We start from the raw sequence: 16,333 nt of genomic DNA, 5'->3' as shown, positions 1-16,333 counted from the left end.
TGGTGCGTGGAAGACTCCAGGTTCTTTACTCATTATGAGGGGGGCAACTGGAAGATCGTGGCGGCTGGATTGCTCGAGTTCAAAGGCGGGAATGTGACTGAAGGTGGTGGTGCCAGGAGGTGCTACCAGAGATGGACCTGTGTACCAGGATGGTGTGCGGAAGCGGAACCAGACCTGGTGGAGCAGGAACCACTAGATGAAAAGCCAAGAAAAGATTTTGACATCGAAATGTTTCAGAGGACTATGACTAGGGAGTTATAGGAACATAGTTATCGATGTGTTGGCATTGGACCAAGATGTGTCGGTGAGAGGGGGTGTTGGAAAGGTCACCTTCCCATTTGTCAGCCCCCATATGAGGAGAGCGTGGGGGAGGGAGACCTAGGGCATGTGCCCAATAGAAAAGGAGAGAGGGCTTCCACATGGGCAGCACACAGAAGGCTGACAGAGGAACATCATGGTAGGAAAAAAAGGAACAGCTATCCAAGCAAGATCCACGGGCCTGCAAGCGAGGTTCACACGTGGCATCATGGGCAGGCTGGAGGTGCCTGCGTGGCGAGCTGTCTGGCAAGCAAATGACACAGAAGGGCGGGGCATCCAGCCACAGACTGGTCAGCCAGAATGGGCAAGCTGGCCGGTTCTATTACAGCCCCTTGGGGGCCTATAAAAGGAGGTCCTCCAGGCCCTCATTCATCATTCTCTGGAGCAGCAAGCAAGAGCAGCAAAAGACCAGCACTTGGAGGAGCCAATTCTGGAGGACCAAGAAGGCTGAGAAAGCTGCAGACCTAGCTCAAGGTGCTGCCTACCTAGGCTGATACACAGGCAGTAAGGTGGAGAGGATCATTCTAGAGGGAAAGTCTACAGACGCTCGAGGTGGAGCACGCGGGCTCGAGTCTAGAGATAGCCGGCAGATAGGAGAAGTACCTTGTGGTAAGATCAAAGGACCACACCATTGGTGGGACTCTGGATCTCTCTCTTTTGTATTGTGTCCATAGCTTTGGGCGGAAATATATTATTTTGGTGTCTTCTATACCAGAATGGTTCATTGTCTATTGATGTGTCTGCACATCTATGTGATGCACATTTTCAATGTGTTTCATGCAAGCATAAAGATAGGATTGTTGCCAATGGCAATGCAACTTTGGCTGTCATTCACAAAAGATTGGAGATGCCTCACCATCTTGAGCATGATGCAAATCATGCAGTAGCTTCCTTAACCACATACATTCCCTAGTGGCTGTGTTTGCTGCTTTATATTTAGCTTCACTGGAGGAGAGAGATGCGCAGCTTTGCTTCTTATTGAGCCATGATATGCACGCGGAGCCCAATGAGAAGCAATAACCTGAAGTGGACTTGCGGTCATCAATGTCCCCTGACCAATCTGAGTCTGAAAAACCACTCAGCAACATGTCACCATCTGGAGAATAATGCAGCCCATTAGAGAGTGTAGAGGCCCTTTGGGTAATTTGTCTGTGACATAGATATCCCCCCTTGGGTCTACCAAAATTCAATGCACAATAGTGAAGTAACTCCAGATTTGTCATATCAAATATCTGACATAAGACAGACCATTTTGTTGCAATTTTTTGCAAATTACTGCCAGTGAGTATAATGTCATCTACATATAGCACAAGAATGACCAAATCTGTGTTTTCTTGCAAAACATGGAGTTTGGGCTCCGTCTGTGTATTCACAAAGCCCTGGGACTAAAAAAACTAATGTATATCAGGATTTGGGGCTGATCCCACTTGCCCTTGCTGTCATTCTGCAGAGGAGTTAGTGCGACATTGCCTTTGGGACCGCAATCAAGCGAGAATTGTTTGGAAAGGAGTTGCTCGGATACTCAGCATTTTTCATGCTTCCCCTTTCTTCATGACTTGGGGCTCAGTCACATGGTTATCCCTTACTGGGCCCCAGGTGTTTTATGAGGGTGAGCCTTCTTCTTGGGCACTCTCAATCCGCCGGCAGGTGATAGAGCCCTACTCTTTTCAGGATGTACCACATATTCCTTTTAGAGCTTCACATGTTTCGGTGGACACCTCTTGGGAGATTTTGGCTAGCATTTCCTCTTGGCACATTTGGAGAGCCAAATGCACAGAGGCCTTGGATGACACCCAGATACACCCATCACAGGTGTTCACGGGTATTTGGAGTGACACGGTTCACACTTTGATAGCCATATGGGCTAGCATGCAAGGCCTTTCACGGGCAGCCTCTTCTAGGAGGACTGTATTTCTTCGAGTTTGGAGGGGTTCTCCCTTTTTCTCGGAGGTTGCTACCAGATTGAGATGGCACTATCAGCCCCAATCCTTTCTTTTTGGCTCTTGAGCTTTTCATGCATTGCATGGGGTATCTCGTATTCTCGTATGGAGCTTGCTCTAACCGTTTTCTTTAATACTTAATAGAAGTCTCTTTTTTTGGGGGGGGGAAAAAAACTAATGTATCTTGTGATACTAGGCATGAGGTGCTTGCTGTAGGCTCACGGAAGCAAAAGGACGCAAAAGAGTGGAGCAAGAAGTGGAAGCCGTCACATCAACTACAATGAAAATGAAAGTACAAGGTACTATAAAAGAGAACCCTAGGACCTAGTGTCCTAGTGGTACCACTAGTACTAGGTGTCATAAGACACTAAAAGTACTAGGTGACCTAAGTGCCAATAACTAAAGCTACATGGCACATACCAGGGCCCAGAGGGCATCAATACGACCCGGAGAAGATGGCGTACAAACCCCCCTCCATGGTATGGGCTGAAGTATTCTGGAAACATCTCATAATACCTGGTCTTTTCTGGTCATGGTGGCACATGTTCATCCAAAGGGATATAGCCACCTATGAAGGTAAAAGGTATGCCAGATCATGTAACAAAGGGAACAAGTGTAAAGCGTGTCGAAAGACTTCGAACTTGGGACGAGGAAGTGCCTTTGTAAACATATCTGCTATGTTGTCCTCTGTGGGAAGGTAGGACAACTCTATGTCTCTAGTTGACAACAGCTCTCGAACATAATGATAGTTAACTTCAACATGCTTGGTACACGCATGAAACACTGGATTATGCGCAATGGCCAAAGCACTCTGGCTGTCAGTGTAGACCATAGTGGAAGATGTCTGGCGAATACCAAGATCTGTAAGTAACTGTCGAAGCCAGATACACTCTATTGTAGCGGTGAAGGCTGCCCTGTACTCAGCCTCACAACTGGATGTCGTAACTGTTGGTTGCTTCTTGCTGAGCCAAGAGATACATGAACTGCCAAGCAAAAAACAGTTACCGGTATGCGACACTCTGGTGTCGGAACAACCTGCCCAATCACTATCCATGTCAGCATACATGGTAAGTGAACCCTGATCACCATAGAAGAGGGCTAAATCCTGAGTGCCTCTGAGATATCATAAGACTCTCTTCACTGCCTGCCAATGCTGTGAACTAGGCATGTGCATGAACCTGTTGAGCTAGGATACTACATACTGTAAGTTAGGTTGGCGTGGCATAAGTAAATGAGACATCCAATAGCCTGCTGGTAAAGAGTGATATCACATGGTGGGATCCCATCATGAGCTGAAAATTTGAAGCCAGGGTCCACTAGAGTAGAGATAGGCTTGCAATCCTCAAACTAAAAACGATCAAGGAGCTGTACAATATACTTGGACTGTGACATCATAATACCCCCCTCAACATGAGCAAATTGAATGCCCAAATAATAGTGCAGCTGTCCCATGTCTGACATTTCAAAAGCTTGCTGCAAATCAGCCTTGAAAGTTGCAATATGTTGAGTATCAAGACCCGTGATCAGCATGTCATCCACATATAAAATCAGCACTAAAAATTCAGATCCACTACCATGGACATAAAGAGTGGGCAGTGTGGGGCTATTCTAAAAGCCAAGGGACACTAAGTGTGCATGAATTTTAGCATACCATGCCCTGGGTGCCTGCTTCAAACCATAAAGGGCTTTTCTCAGCCGGCATACCTTGTTTTCAGAGCCAACAACCTCAAAGCGAGGAGGTTGTGTCACATAAACTTCTTCCTACAGATCCGCATGAAGAAAGGCAGTCTTGATGTCTGGTGCACTTACCAATGGTGATAGGCTGCAATGGCAATGACACATCTAATAGTAGTAATCTTGGAAGTGGGAGCAAAGGTCTCCTCAAAGTCAATGCCTTGTTGTTGGGCATACCCTTTTGCAGCAAGATGGGCTTCGTGTCGATCTATGCTGCCATTATATTTCCTTTTTAATTTGTAGACCCACCGGGTACCAATGGCATGCTTGCCAGGAGGGAGATCTACTAATTCCCATGTGTCATTTTTGGCAATAGATTGTAGCTCAGCTCTCATTGCATCCATTTTCTCTTTGCTGTCATAAGGATCTTTATGACACAAAGGCTCTTCATTGAAGTTGTAGCAAGGAGTGCAAACTCAAGAAAGTGACCATGCATCTATCTATTTCCTGATCTTGTCCAGGCAGCAAGAGGTTGATCTTGTTTGCTGTCCCTCAATGTGTCAAGCCATTTGGGAACTTACCTTTGCTGTCTATTGACAGCTCTTTCTTCAATCATTGCATCATGAATAGTGGGATCATTTTGTGCTGGAAGAGGAACCTGCAAATCAGCATGGGGTGCTGGCTGATCATTGCTTGTTGAAGGGCCTGCAGGAGGCTCATGTTGCTGGTCAAAGTCCCCCTTTGAGGGAAGAAGAGGTAACCAAGGATAACACAAGATCATCTGCATACAACAAGATCTAAATCAAGGAACCAATGAGAGAGCATACAGCAACCATAGTTGACCCCAATAGTGCTCATGATCTTCTCTATCCATCTAGCTCCTATCCAGACTCTGCCTGAAACCCCTCTCTCTCATAGAGTGCCATAACAGCCCATAGGATTGCTAATACTAGAGACGAATGTGTAGAGAAATACAATGATATGGTGGTGTAGGATAGACTAGGACTGAGTCTATTTTGTGTGTTAGTACTTGGATTGTATATACCAAGTACTTGTACTTCATTTGGTTAAACATTTCAGTTGGAGTTCAGTTGTGTTCACTTCTTGTTCTCTTGTGTTCACAATGCTTCTCCATTCTTGTTCCTACATGTGGTATCAGAGCTAGTCGATCCAACCCACCTCCTTCCCGCTCTCCCATGGGCTCCCGTCGCACCTTATCGTGGAGAAGAAGGTTCCATCGCTTGGTGACTTTGTTTGAGCTCACCTACATCTTGAGAGAGCTTGAGATCTCAGCTCTCAGCTTAGTTTGTGCGCATTGGTGGCCGTACAGCTCCCGGACCAGCTCCCTATCAATCTCGCCATCAGCTCGGACTATTGGCCTTGCCATTTTCTGATCATTAGCCTCAACTCAGGCCATACAGCCCACTTCAAGCAAGCTGTATGGTCCATACTGTTGTATGGATATGCTGTCCGTACATCCCAAGCCCGCCAGCTCACTCCTAGCCTCGCCATTTGAGCCGTACAATCTAACTATTGTATGGACTCCTAGCCTCGCCATTTTGTGCCTTACAGTTCCGTACTATAGGGACCTACTATCCCTACATTCCGCCATCAAGAAAGGAAACTTCAGCCTTTGCTTTAGCTCTTGCTCCATTTCCAGCTCTTGGTCCTACTATCAGCTCTGGCCTCTTCCTCTTGGTACTGGCGGGAGCTTGCAAATTTTGGTTTGGCGGCGCTACAAGAATTTCGGGATGGCAGGGGAAGTATAACTGGTGGTTTCGTGAGGACAACCTGGGTATGGGGACTACACCTTCTTCTCACAACCTGGGCATGACAAGCCTCTTCGGAGGTTCTTTCGGATCGCTGTCCCCATACACTGAGGAGCGGCGAGAAGGAGGTGTATGAGACATGGAGATTTATGAGAGAATGAGACACGGAGATTTATGAGAGAATCAGCTCCGAAGACCGTCTAGCCTCCCATCACCGGCTGCATCGAGCCACAAGACTCCACAGAGTGTCGTTGTATAATGAATGTTGAGTCTGAATCGTGTCCCTCAAAAAACACCTCGGGATATGAGATTGAGGCAATATTGAAGTGATAGATCTGATATGAATCAAGTACGAGAGCCTCATTTATCGAATACCACATAAACACACACACACGTGTGTGGGATAATGACAAATTACTTATCCTATCCACACCTAAAGAAACTTGACACCCACACAAAGTAAGCGACGCTCACTCTACCATTCTAGGACTCACATTAAGACTCGTATATCCAGCAACATCATCATCATTTCTGTGAACAAGACCAAGATGGAGACGTGAGGATAAGATCACCATATAGATTCCCAAAGGTTAAACAATGTTTTTTAAAGATTATCCCCACCATTATATCATGATCTTGGGTGTGAGAGGGGAGATATTGCTTTTTTTTTCTTTTTCATTATTTTGGTCATAATGTATTAATACTTGGCCTCCGAGACTCATTTGCTACCACAAATTAGTACTAGTTAACACTTTCTTTCTTTCTTTCTTATTTTTGTTCTTGTTTATTGTTCATTATCTTCTAATTTCAATATTTTATTTTGTACTGGACATACTATCAACTTGTGAAGCATGTCCTTTCTTTATGTTAAAACATGCAAGTTAATGATATCGTGGGATCTTGGAAAATCATCTAGGAGTATTCTTATCAGAACTTACTCAAAAATCCTTCCCTTCAAACTTTTAGATCTCTTGAAATTGCCAAAGCTGAGTTATATTTCAATGTTGGAGACATTGAATTTGGTCGACATGTAAATTTATCTTTTGATGTTTTCTGCAGATATGATTCACAAGTTAGAAGCTTTGAAAGACGTGGTGACATTGATAAAGCTGAATTAATTTCCATGGAAGCTCAGGTAATCTTAAGTTTTTTTCTTTCTTTTTGTAATCGAAGGAAGCACGCCACCTCCCTGCCCACATTATGTGTGTTATAATAATTATATTTTATATTATTATAAAAATATTTTTCATTTATTTCCTCACCTTGCGTCAATCTTATTTCTCACAACATACCTCTTTTTAATTCATGCAATAGTGAATGGATATTATTGGGGGGTCACTCTTCAAAGATACTAGCCAGTCCTTTTTTGAAAATCCCGATGCTGGTCCTCCCCTCCTCCTCCCTTGCTGCCCCCCTCGCTCAGCCTCTCCCCCTCCCTCCCCCCTTCCCCCTTGATGTCCCCTCCCCTCCTTGCTGTCCCTCTCCCTCTCCCTAGCCTCTCCCTATCCGGACCTGCTCCCCCCCCCTCCCTAGCCCCTCTCCCTTGCTGTTGGCACCCCTCGTTGCTCTCCCCCGCCCCTCTCCTATCCTTCTTCGCCCACCTATTCTTGCATTTCCAGCCCCCGTCTCCCCTTCTAGTCCCTCCACCTTCCCTCAACCCCTTCTCTAGCCCTCCTAGCCCCCCCGCCTCCCCCTCCAACCCCTCTCCTACCCTCGCCCCCCCCTTCTACACCCCCACCCTCTCCCTTGCCCCTCCTTTCCTTACATTCCCTCTATTAGCCCCCTACCTCACCCCTCCTTGCCTTTCCCTCCTTTCACCCCCCTCTACCTCAACCCTGTCTCTCCTCAGCCCCTTTGCCTCTCATCCTCAGCCTCCCTTTCATCCCTTTTTTTTCTTTTTCCTTCCTTCTGCAGCAAGAATTGACGCGGACGGAGCTTCACCGTGTTTGAGTGGGCCTCTTCACCTCGATTGACAATTGGATTCTCATTCAGTCAATCCTTTTCCACTTCCACTGGCAGTGAAGACAATTATTTTTTCAAAAGACGAGTTACAACAGCTCAAAAGGATGTAGAGCTGAAGGATCTTCTTCACTCTTCACTCACATCATCCATGGGTCCCACCCTTCCACATCGCAAACCACGGATGACCATGTTATACTTCAGCGCCCAGATGGTTTCTTTTTTCACCAGTGGATTCAGATTGTGGGCAGATAGGATCAATGTAGGATTTGTATGACCCTTGAGCATTTCATTAGAGAGTGTGGGCAGATAGGATTAATGTAGGAATTGTACGACCAAAAAGTCTTCTTATGCGGCTCCTCCTCATACTGCTCTTTTGGCACCCACTATCCTGATCCTTCAATGCGTCCTACCAAATCTTCATCAGCAACGCAATCAGCTCTCATAGCGCGCTCAGGACCATCCTAATGCCCTCCACCAGCTATCTCCCATTGGGTTGTAGTTAGGGTTGTTGCTTCATCAGCTATAGTTCAGAAGGACACCCTCGTGCCGTGGGCTCCTCTTCAATTTTGGCAAGAGACAAACCTGTTTGCGAGACTGAGGTGGCCATTCTGCCAGGTACAAATCACGAGGGTCCATTGGATGTCTTAGCAGTCCCTGCTAGAGCTACCTCGGTTTCAGCTGTGGATAAGACCAATGATGATTCTCATGCAGATACTTTGACACCTGGCCCTTTACTTGAGCAGCCCCCTTTCTCTTATGCTCTTCCAGCTTCTGGCACTAAAAGAGGCAAGGGGATGTCATCCCCTTCACCTTATTCAAGTGCAGGGATTCTTCACACTCCATTTTTGCAGGCCTGGTTCACAAGAATTCATTTTCTATCGTAGTAGATATGGTGGAGATTGTGGAGGAGTTTGTGCCCTCCACTTTTGGAGATATTGTTATTGGATTTCCTATTGACAGAGCATCTCCTTCCGTTGGTGTAGGACTCTTTCCCCCGTGGATTTCCCTCCCCTTGGCAGTCTTGGTAGGAGGGATTCTCCTTAAGAGAAGGATTTTCCCGCCACCTAATCGGGTAAGGTGTTCCATCCGACTTCCTCCCACTGATGAGGATTGTCACATGGAGCATACAGGGCCTTGGTGGTATGCCTCATCGCCCGTGGTAGGAAGCTAATCCGTAATCAACTTCATCCAGGTGTTACTGGGGGTCCCATTGTTATTCTTTTTATCCAGGAACATAAATTGGATACAAAGTGTGTGCCAAGTCAGGTAAGATGCTTTCAGGTTTCACTTTCATTTGTAGTTGGCACTAGCAGAGACTACGACAGCTTGGTGAAGATTGCTTTGTCGCATCCTACGTCTTCGATGTTGTGCAGCACTGGAAGAAGTGGGTGGACCGGCACACCAAACTTCGGGCCTTCAGCCCGGCAAATTGAAACTCCGGTGGGCCGGACCATATTGGCTCATTAAGTGTTATTATGATGGCACCTTTTTATTAGGCATGTTGTTGGAAGAGCGGTTCAAGAAGCCAGTAAATGGCTACAGACTTAGGCTCTATTTTGGATCAATGCCCCCTTATCCATTTTTCTAGGATTCGGATGAGTCACCCAATGTCATTTCAGCATGTGTGGACATTGTTTGGCTGGATGATGAGTCATCATGCTCGGACACTTATTCTTGTCATTTAGAAACCTTAACTGCAGACCATGTGGGGCGAGGTTCCAAAAATAGACATCATTATCCTGCATCCATGCAATTGCCACTTTTAGCACTACTCCCCCTTATTTCAAAAGCTCGTATTCCCTCTCAGTCATTTGCTTCATCGATCATACTCATCCTCTTGCTGCTTCTTTATGCCTTGCCATTCCCTTGCTCTCACTTGCCCCCTCGTTACCCTCGTTCTTGCCCGTGCAATCACCCTCTTCTTCCTCACTTGCTCTCTGCAACACCCCAGCAACTTCACCATGGTGAATACGAGCTCCTCTCTAAGTTTAACATTGCTCCTATCCATGTGCAGCACCCCCACGGCTTCATCACGGTGAATACGAGCTCCTCTCCAACTTTAACATTGATCTTGTCCATGTGCATGATTGGGTGAGGTTTGTGTGACTATTGGATGTGGCGCAACTACCTTGGAGTGCCACACCCACTCACCCTAAGGCCAATTTCATCCTTGCCAAGTTGACTCAAGGAGACGTTGTCAAGGTGGAGAGCGGGGCGGATACGTTGTCCAGATATCTCATGGCTCATCAGCTCCGCTTGCCCATGGACGGGCATAAGAAGGCGCCACCAACACTCTGTGCCGAGATGGAACACCACAAGAAAATTGGAGGGCTCTAAGAAGAACACAGAGTACCTCCTCAGCAACCGCAAGAACTCCGAGCATATCCCTTGCTGCAAGATGCCAGTGATTCTACCTCAAGATGATCACTACATGGTGATCCTCGCCAAGTTGGCTCAAGGAGACGTTGTCAAGATGGAGAGCGGGGTGGATACGTTGTCCAGACATCTCATGGCTCATCAGCTCTACTTGCCCATGGATGGGCGTAAGAAGGTGCCACCAACACTCCGTGTCGAGATGGAGACGATGTTCAGCACCACAAGAAAATTGGAGAGCTCTAAGAAGAACATAGAGTACCTCCTCATAGCAACCAAAAGAACTCCGAGTATATCCCTTGCTACAAGATGCCATCGATTCTACCTCAAGATGATCATCACTACATGGTGATGCGGGCAGCCAACCCGCCATGTCAGATCCTCAGACTATCCCCATAACAATCACCAGCTTTGCAGCTGCAAAATGCGACACCGTCGCGAATGAAGATACAACTCCGATGGATAAGCAAATAGCTGCACAGGCCCCAGTAGCCCTACTGGATGTGCCTCGCCAATGTGGCAAGGAGCCCCTAACAAAGGAGGCCCAACTTGATGCCCTGGCCTTCGTGGCCGATTTGGCTTAGAGCACCACAGCAAAATGCCTCGAATCGGAGGTTTACAAGGAGTAGGTATCTATGCTACAGACAAACTACGACCTCACGTCCGAATAGATAGAGGTAGCCGACCTCCGTTATAAAGAGGAGATGGATGGATGGGAGCAAGTCCTCCGAGCAAGAATTCTAATGCCTCCTCTCTGATGAAGCCTAAGGGGGTAAAACAGTTTTTTGTTGTCCAGGACAAAGGGAAAGCATCGATGCTTCTCTTTCTGTCCCTTCGGCCTCTCATCCTCAAAGCGAAGGGAAAAATTTTGAATGATGCTTGGCAAACCCCAAGAAAAGTCATCTCACCTAGGAGACCTTTGCCCTCCTGGACTTGGAATGGTGCCTCCTCTCAGGGCAAAACACCAGCTGAAAACTCTAGCATTGGTTTGACTTGGGCTACGGTGACTGCCAATCGTACCCTCTTTCCAGAAGAGGAAGTTGCTGCCTCATTGTCTTCTCCTCAGGCTGATTTTTCTTATCAAGGCCAAGGCCCGGATACTAAGGTGGAAATGCTGACATAGAAGGCTTTTTTGCTATTGTACATACCTGTCCTATATCTGTAAATATGCCCCATCACTTTGAATGTACAGGGTTTGTGTGATGGTCGAAAATAGAAACTGGTATGGTTGTATATACGCCAATTGCAGCATGATATAGTGGCTTTACAAGAGCATAATCTGTAGGAATATAAAAGCAAGAGCTAGAAACTAGAAAACTAGAAGTAAAATAAGAACAAGATTGAAAGACAAAGAAGTACCTTGAGAGAATGAGTGTAGACAAGACACAAGCTAGATAGATTGCAATGATGTGACCCATGAATATATGGGCCAAAGTACAAGACATAGAGCAAGAGTGCTTATGGGATAATTGTAGAGGTGCCACATGGCACATACTCAAGACACAAAGACTAAACTGAGACTAGACAAATGTAGACTAGGGAAATAGTACACCTAGTGTGCACTTATCTCCAACACCCTCCTTAAGTGGACACTAGGAGGAAGACAGAAAGACAAGACTAGAAGACTGACATAAAGACCGATAGATTCAGAGACAAGACAGAAGACATGACAGACAAAGATCGTGAGACACCCCTCCTCAAGTGATATCCTCATATGGGTCCACAAGGGTAGGGACAAGATGGATCTAAAACAAAATACAGTCAGATTGATAGACAAATAGACAGACAGACAAGACTAGATAGACAGAAGACTGACTGTAGTCAAACAGATGGACCTTGGAGACATTCCCTCCTCAGGTCCAAAAGCAGAATGAGTAAGACACTAGAACCCCTTGACCTACATCATCGGTGGTCAAAGTGGTAGACAAGAAATATGAAGTAATCAGAAAGCCCACTTCTCATCATATGAGGAAGGAACATCAAGATCTGCTGATGGAGATGTTGCAGCAACATGGGCTGAGTGTTTGGGGGGGGGAGGGGTTCCTATCCTTCCGGAAGTGTTACCGGAGGCCACAGGCCACTGGCGTGAGAAGCATGAGTTTTGCAATGCTCTAATGCAATGGATCGTGCAGAGCGCACCGTGCAGTAGTGTGCGAGTGTCGTATGCTATACTGCAGTGGACAACGACGTACGAGTGCACTTTGCTAAATGACAATCACCGGTGAACTCCACAACATAAGCAAAATAAGAAAATCCTACACTGGTGAACAATCCCCATATCCGGAAGAGACAAGCGAGATGAGAAAGTGACCGAGTTGGCCAATGTACATATCACTGGACGTGTCCCCAGGTCACAAGTCGCAAGTCACAAGAATACACAAGTCGCAAATCAGCAGAATACACAGGTCTATCCCCATAGTAGACAAAAGGTGCACACAAGTCTCTCCACATTCTCTCCTTGGCGAGCTCGTAGCTCTAGCCTCTATCTCTCCTCTCTCTCCTCCCTTTCGCTCCCCTCTCGATTGCCCAATGCCGAATGCGAATGCCTCCTCTTCTCTCTCCCTTTCTCCTTCATCCTCATCCCCCACCTTGGAGGGTCCCTTCTTCGCTGAGAATTCCCCCTCTTTCTTCCCATTGGTCATCCTCTTATCTCCTTAGCTGTTGAGGATAGCCGTTGCGCCGCTGGCTCTCTTGATGGCTTCGGCGACTTCCTGACTCCCTCACTTGCCAGCCTGATGGTATAAATTCTCCATGTGTAGGTGAGCTGGTTCACCGCACCTCTTGATGGCTTCGGCGACTTTCTGACTCCCTGACTCGCCAGCCCGATGGTGTAAATTCTCCATGTGCAGGTGAGCTGGTTCACCGCACCACTGCACCACTGTATCACTGAACCATTGTGTAATATAAATACTCTTGACTGCTCCATGTGCTAAGCTCACTCTCCATGTGCGCAGCTCTTGATGAGATCACTTTGGACACGGTACTCCTGGTTGACCTGTGTCGGCCTGTGGTTGACCTGTGTCGACCTGTGGTTGACATGTGTCGACCTGTGGTTAACATGTGTCGACCTATGGTTGACAGCCTCGGACAGTACTCTTGGATGAACCCGTGTGATCGCGTGGCTAACTTGTGTTGACACATGGTCAACAGATGTCGTCATGTGGTCAACGCCTGTCGACAGGTGGTCGTGTGATAAGGTAACAGTTTCCCCCGCCACTATCATTCACCGTCCCGGTGAATAGAAAGGTTGGACGATTCGTCAAAGAAAAATAAAGATGAACTTACAAACCATTGATATGGTGATGGAGTGGGAAAAAGAAAGAGTACAGACCATGTGGTTGGCCGTGGGAGTAATCCATGATTTGTATTAAGTGGAGATGTGAAAAATAAACTGCTGTATTACAAGGGACAGCATGGAAAATTGCTAAAAAAACTGAGTACACCTTGAGGTAAAACACTGATATTTACAGTGAGGGCCAAACAGCTTGGCAAAATCGAACAGTGCAGAAAAAAAACTCAAACACCAACAGCCATCTATCAACTCTTCTATGAGATTACAGAGGGTGGTAAAGCTGCAGCCTGTTCCTCTGCCTTCTCCTCTTCTGCCTCCGTATTTGGCTCTGTGGCTTTTTGCGCATCCCTTTGCTCTGGCTCAGGCATAGGTATCTGTGGATGGGGTGCTTCCTCCTCACACTCAAGCGTGTCCATCACATTTCTCAGATTTTCATACTTGTCTTTATATCGGTGGTATCGCCGGTAGTAATGATCCTTTTGCTCTTGCAAGGTGGACTGGGAAGTCTGGAGGGTGGCCAATTGCATCCGAAGAGCTGTGAATTCTTCCTCCATGGATGAACACTTGTTTTCCAATTCAGCCACTCTGGATTCTGATTTTTCTTTGGCAATCTCGGAGGAAGACAAAGACTCTTTTAACTTGGTAATCTCCTGGTGAAATCTGGTCACCTCGGTGACATGCTGGCTGTGCAAAGTTGCCACGGCTGCAGCATGATGGCTGCGCAAAGATGTCATTGCTGCTTCCCATTCCTGCCTGTGACTATGGAGGCGATCCTCAAGGGCAGCCTTCTGAATATTCCAAGCGATGTCACGCTCATGTATTGCTGAGTCCTTCTCTTTCTGCCACCTTTCCTCCTGTTGTCGAAGTGTTACGCTAGTGGCGCGCTGCTGGGCTGCCTGAGCTCTCTCGAATTCTAACTTTAAATGTTGCTGTTGAGAGAGGAGCTTATGAGCATAACCTGTGGAATTGAAGACCGCTGTCCCAAGCTGTGTGAAAGTGTCATCCATGATACGCTGAGCAAGGTGCAGGGACCTTTTCATCCACGCATACCTGTCGCTGTAATTCATCCTGTCCGCCAAATTAATGACGTCCCCCAATTCCTCAAACATGTCAGGAAGAGCTCCCTCTTCCTCGGTTGACAGGTTTCCTGTAGGTGCCAATTTGTCCAAGTGCACAAAACATGTCGGGGCCCTGGAGAGCTTTTTGTTCTGTGCGAGGCAGTCCTGCAAGGGAATGGTGAAGATTTGAGTGAGATCCTCCTCTTCCCCACATACTGGTGAGCGTTTTTTGTGAAGGACAGATAGTAGTTGGCTGTAATCTTCATTCTGTTTTTCCACCAGGGAAATATTTGAAAGAGGTGGGCCCGATGAAGCAGCTATGTAAGCTGTGAACATATCATTCTCATGAAGGGGTGGGCAATCCACAGATTTGGGCAGAATCCCTCCCTCAAATACCTCCTCTGAGGCTGAAGTGGCCGATGGAGCATCTCCGCGAGAGGGGCTCCCACTCCCTCCAGTCCTGTCTCTGCCTGGGGAGGCTGAAATGTGAAGTACACCCTGGGATGACATCTCCTGAGAAAGCCCATGGGAGTGGGAGTCGGGTCCCAGGCTAAGATTCAGGTCCAATACCTGGTCCAAAACATGGTCAGAGGTCGCCTGAACTGTGGTGATGACTGCATCGGTGAAAGTGGTAGGGGGTGAAGACGAAACAGCTGCAGTCCTACGTAACAATACACCTGTCGAGGAAGTCCCGGGTACAACAGTCGTCGTCACTGGCACAACAGGAGGTGTACCTGGTGCAATCCCTCCCATGGAAAGTCTGGAGATCGCTGGAGAAGCCTGGACAAGTGTGACTGATGGAGAGGCAAGTCCGGGCACGGGCACGACTGATGGAGATACAAGACATGTCACTGATGGTAACGCTGTGGCACCGGTAACAGAATATTCTGAAGAAGCTCCGGTGCAGACTTCATGAGGTGGCGCTCGCCGAGGTGTCCTCCTGAGCGAAAGAGGAGAAGAGGCAGTCCCGGGGGAAGGAACACTGGAAGTGATAGTGAACGATGTGGAAGAGGGGGTGACAGGAGGGGAGAGAGATGTGGAAGGGAGGCGACCTGTGACAATGGGCGGAGGGTTGGCCTTCCACTGATGAAGTAAGAAGGTGAGGTGGGGCCCACAAGTACAGGTATATGTGCCCCGACGCTTGCGAACTGTGTTATGAAAGGCAGAGTAGAAGAGTGAGGCGAAATCATAGGGAGTGACCGAGAGGATGGAGTCTAAGGCAGAATGGATCGCCTTGGTGATGAAGAAGTGGCCTGGGGCAGAGTAGAAGTGTGTGAACAGATACCTCGCTAGAAGCGCCTCTCGGCTGTTTCCCTCGAGAACTTTCTTGCACGCATGTCCTCTGCGATGAGTTTTACAGGTAGACAAGAAGGACGGGAATGTGGGTGAGCCAGTGTGAGGGGGCAAAAAGGGAAGTGTGGGAAGACGGAGATATGTGGATACGAGACTAGGAGTGAACATGTGACGGGAATTCAAGAATCCGAATGTGTATGTTGCAAAGTCATAAGACTGAATGAACGCAGTACACATTTGGACGTCCACCTGGGGAAGTGTGACATCATCAAACTCCACGAGAGACATGCGGGCTATCTCATCAGGTGACAAGATGCTAGACAGCTTGAGTGTGGGATCGAGGAAAGGTTTGAAAACCACCCGAATGATCGAGGAGGATGAAGCTGGGGGTGGAAGATCACAAGCCGTACTTTGTGGGGCCAAATCACCGCCACCGTTACTGTGACCGCTGTGCCCACTGGATGCCTTGGATGGTGTTTTGATTGTACCTGTGGGGGGCAGATAGTCAGAGCCTCCATGATCTGAATCAGAGGAACTCGAAAAAGGGGATAGCTCCTCATCCGATATGATAGTGATCCTGTCGGAGGGAGGTGAATCTGCAACTGCTCGAGGTCGTTTCGAAGTGCTTTGTGGTGTAGACCCGGCACCCAGGTC

This window comes from Dipteris shenzhenensis, chromosome 5 (genome assembly GCF_047967505.1).
Source record: "Dipteris shenzhenensis isolate YYH24624 ecotype China chromosome 5, Dip_SZ_1.0, whole genome shotgun sequence".
In the NCBI taxonomy this organism is placed as follows: Eukaryota; Viridiplantae; Streptophyta; class Polypodiopsida; order Gleicheniales; family Dipteridaceae; genus Dipteris; species Dipteris shenzhenensis.
Note: the sequence above shows the minus strand (reverse complement) of the source record.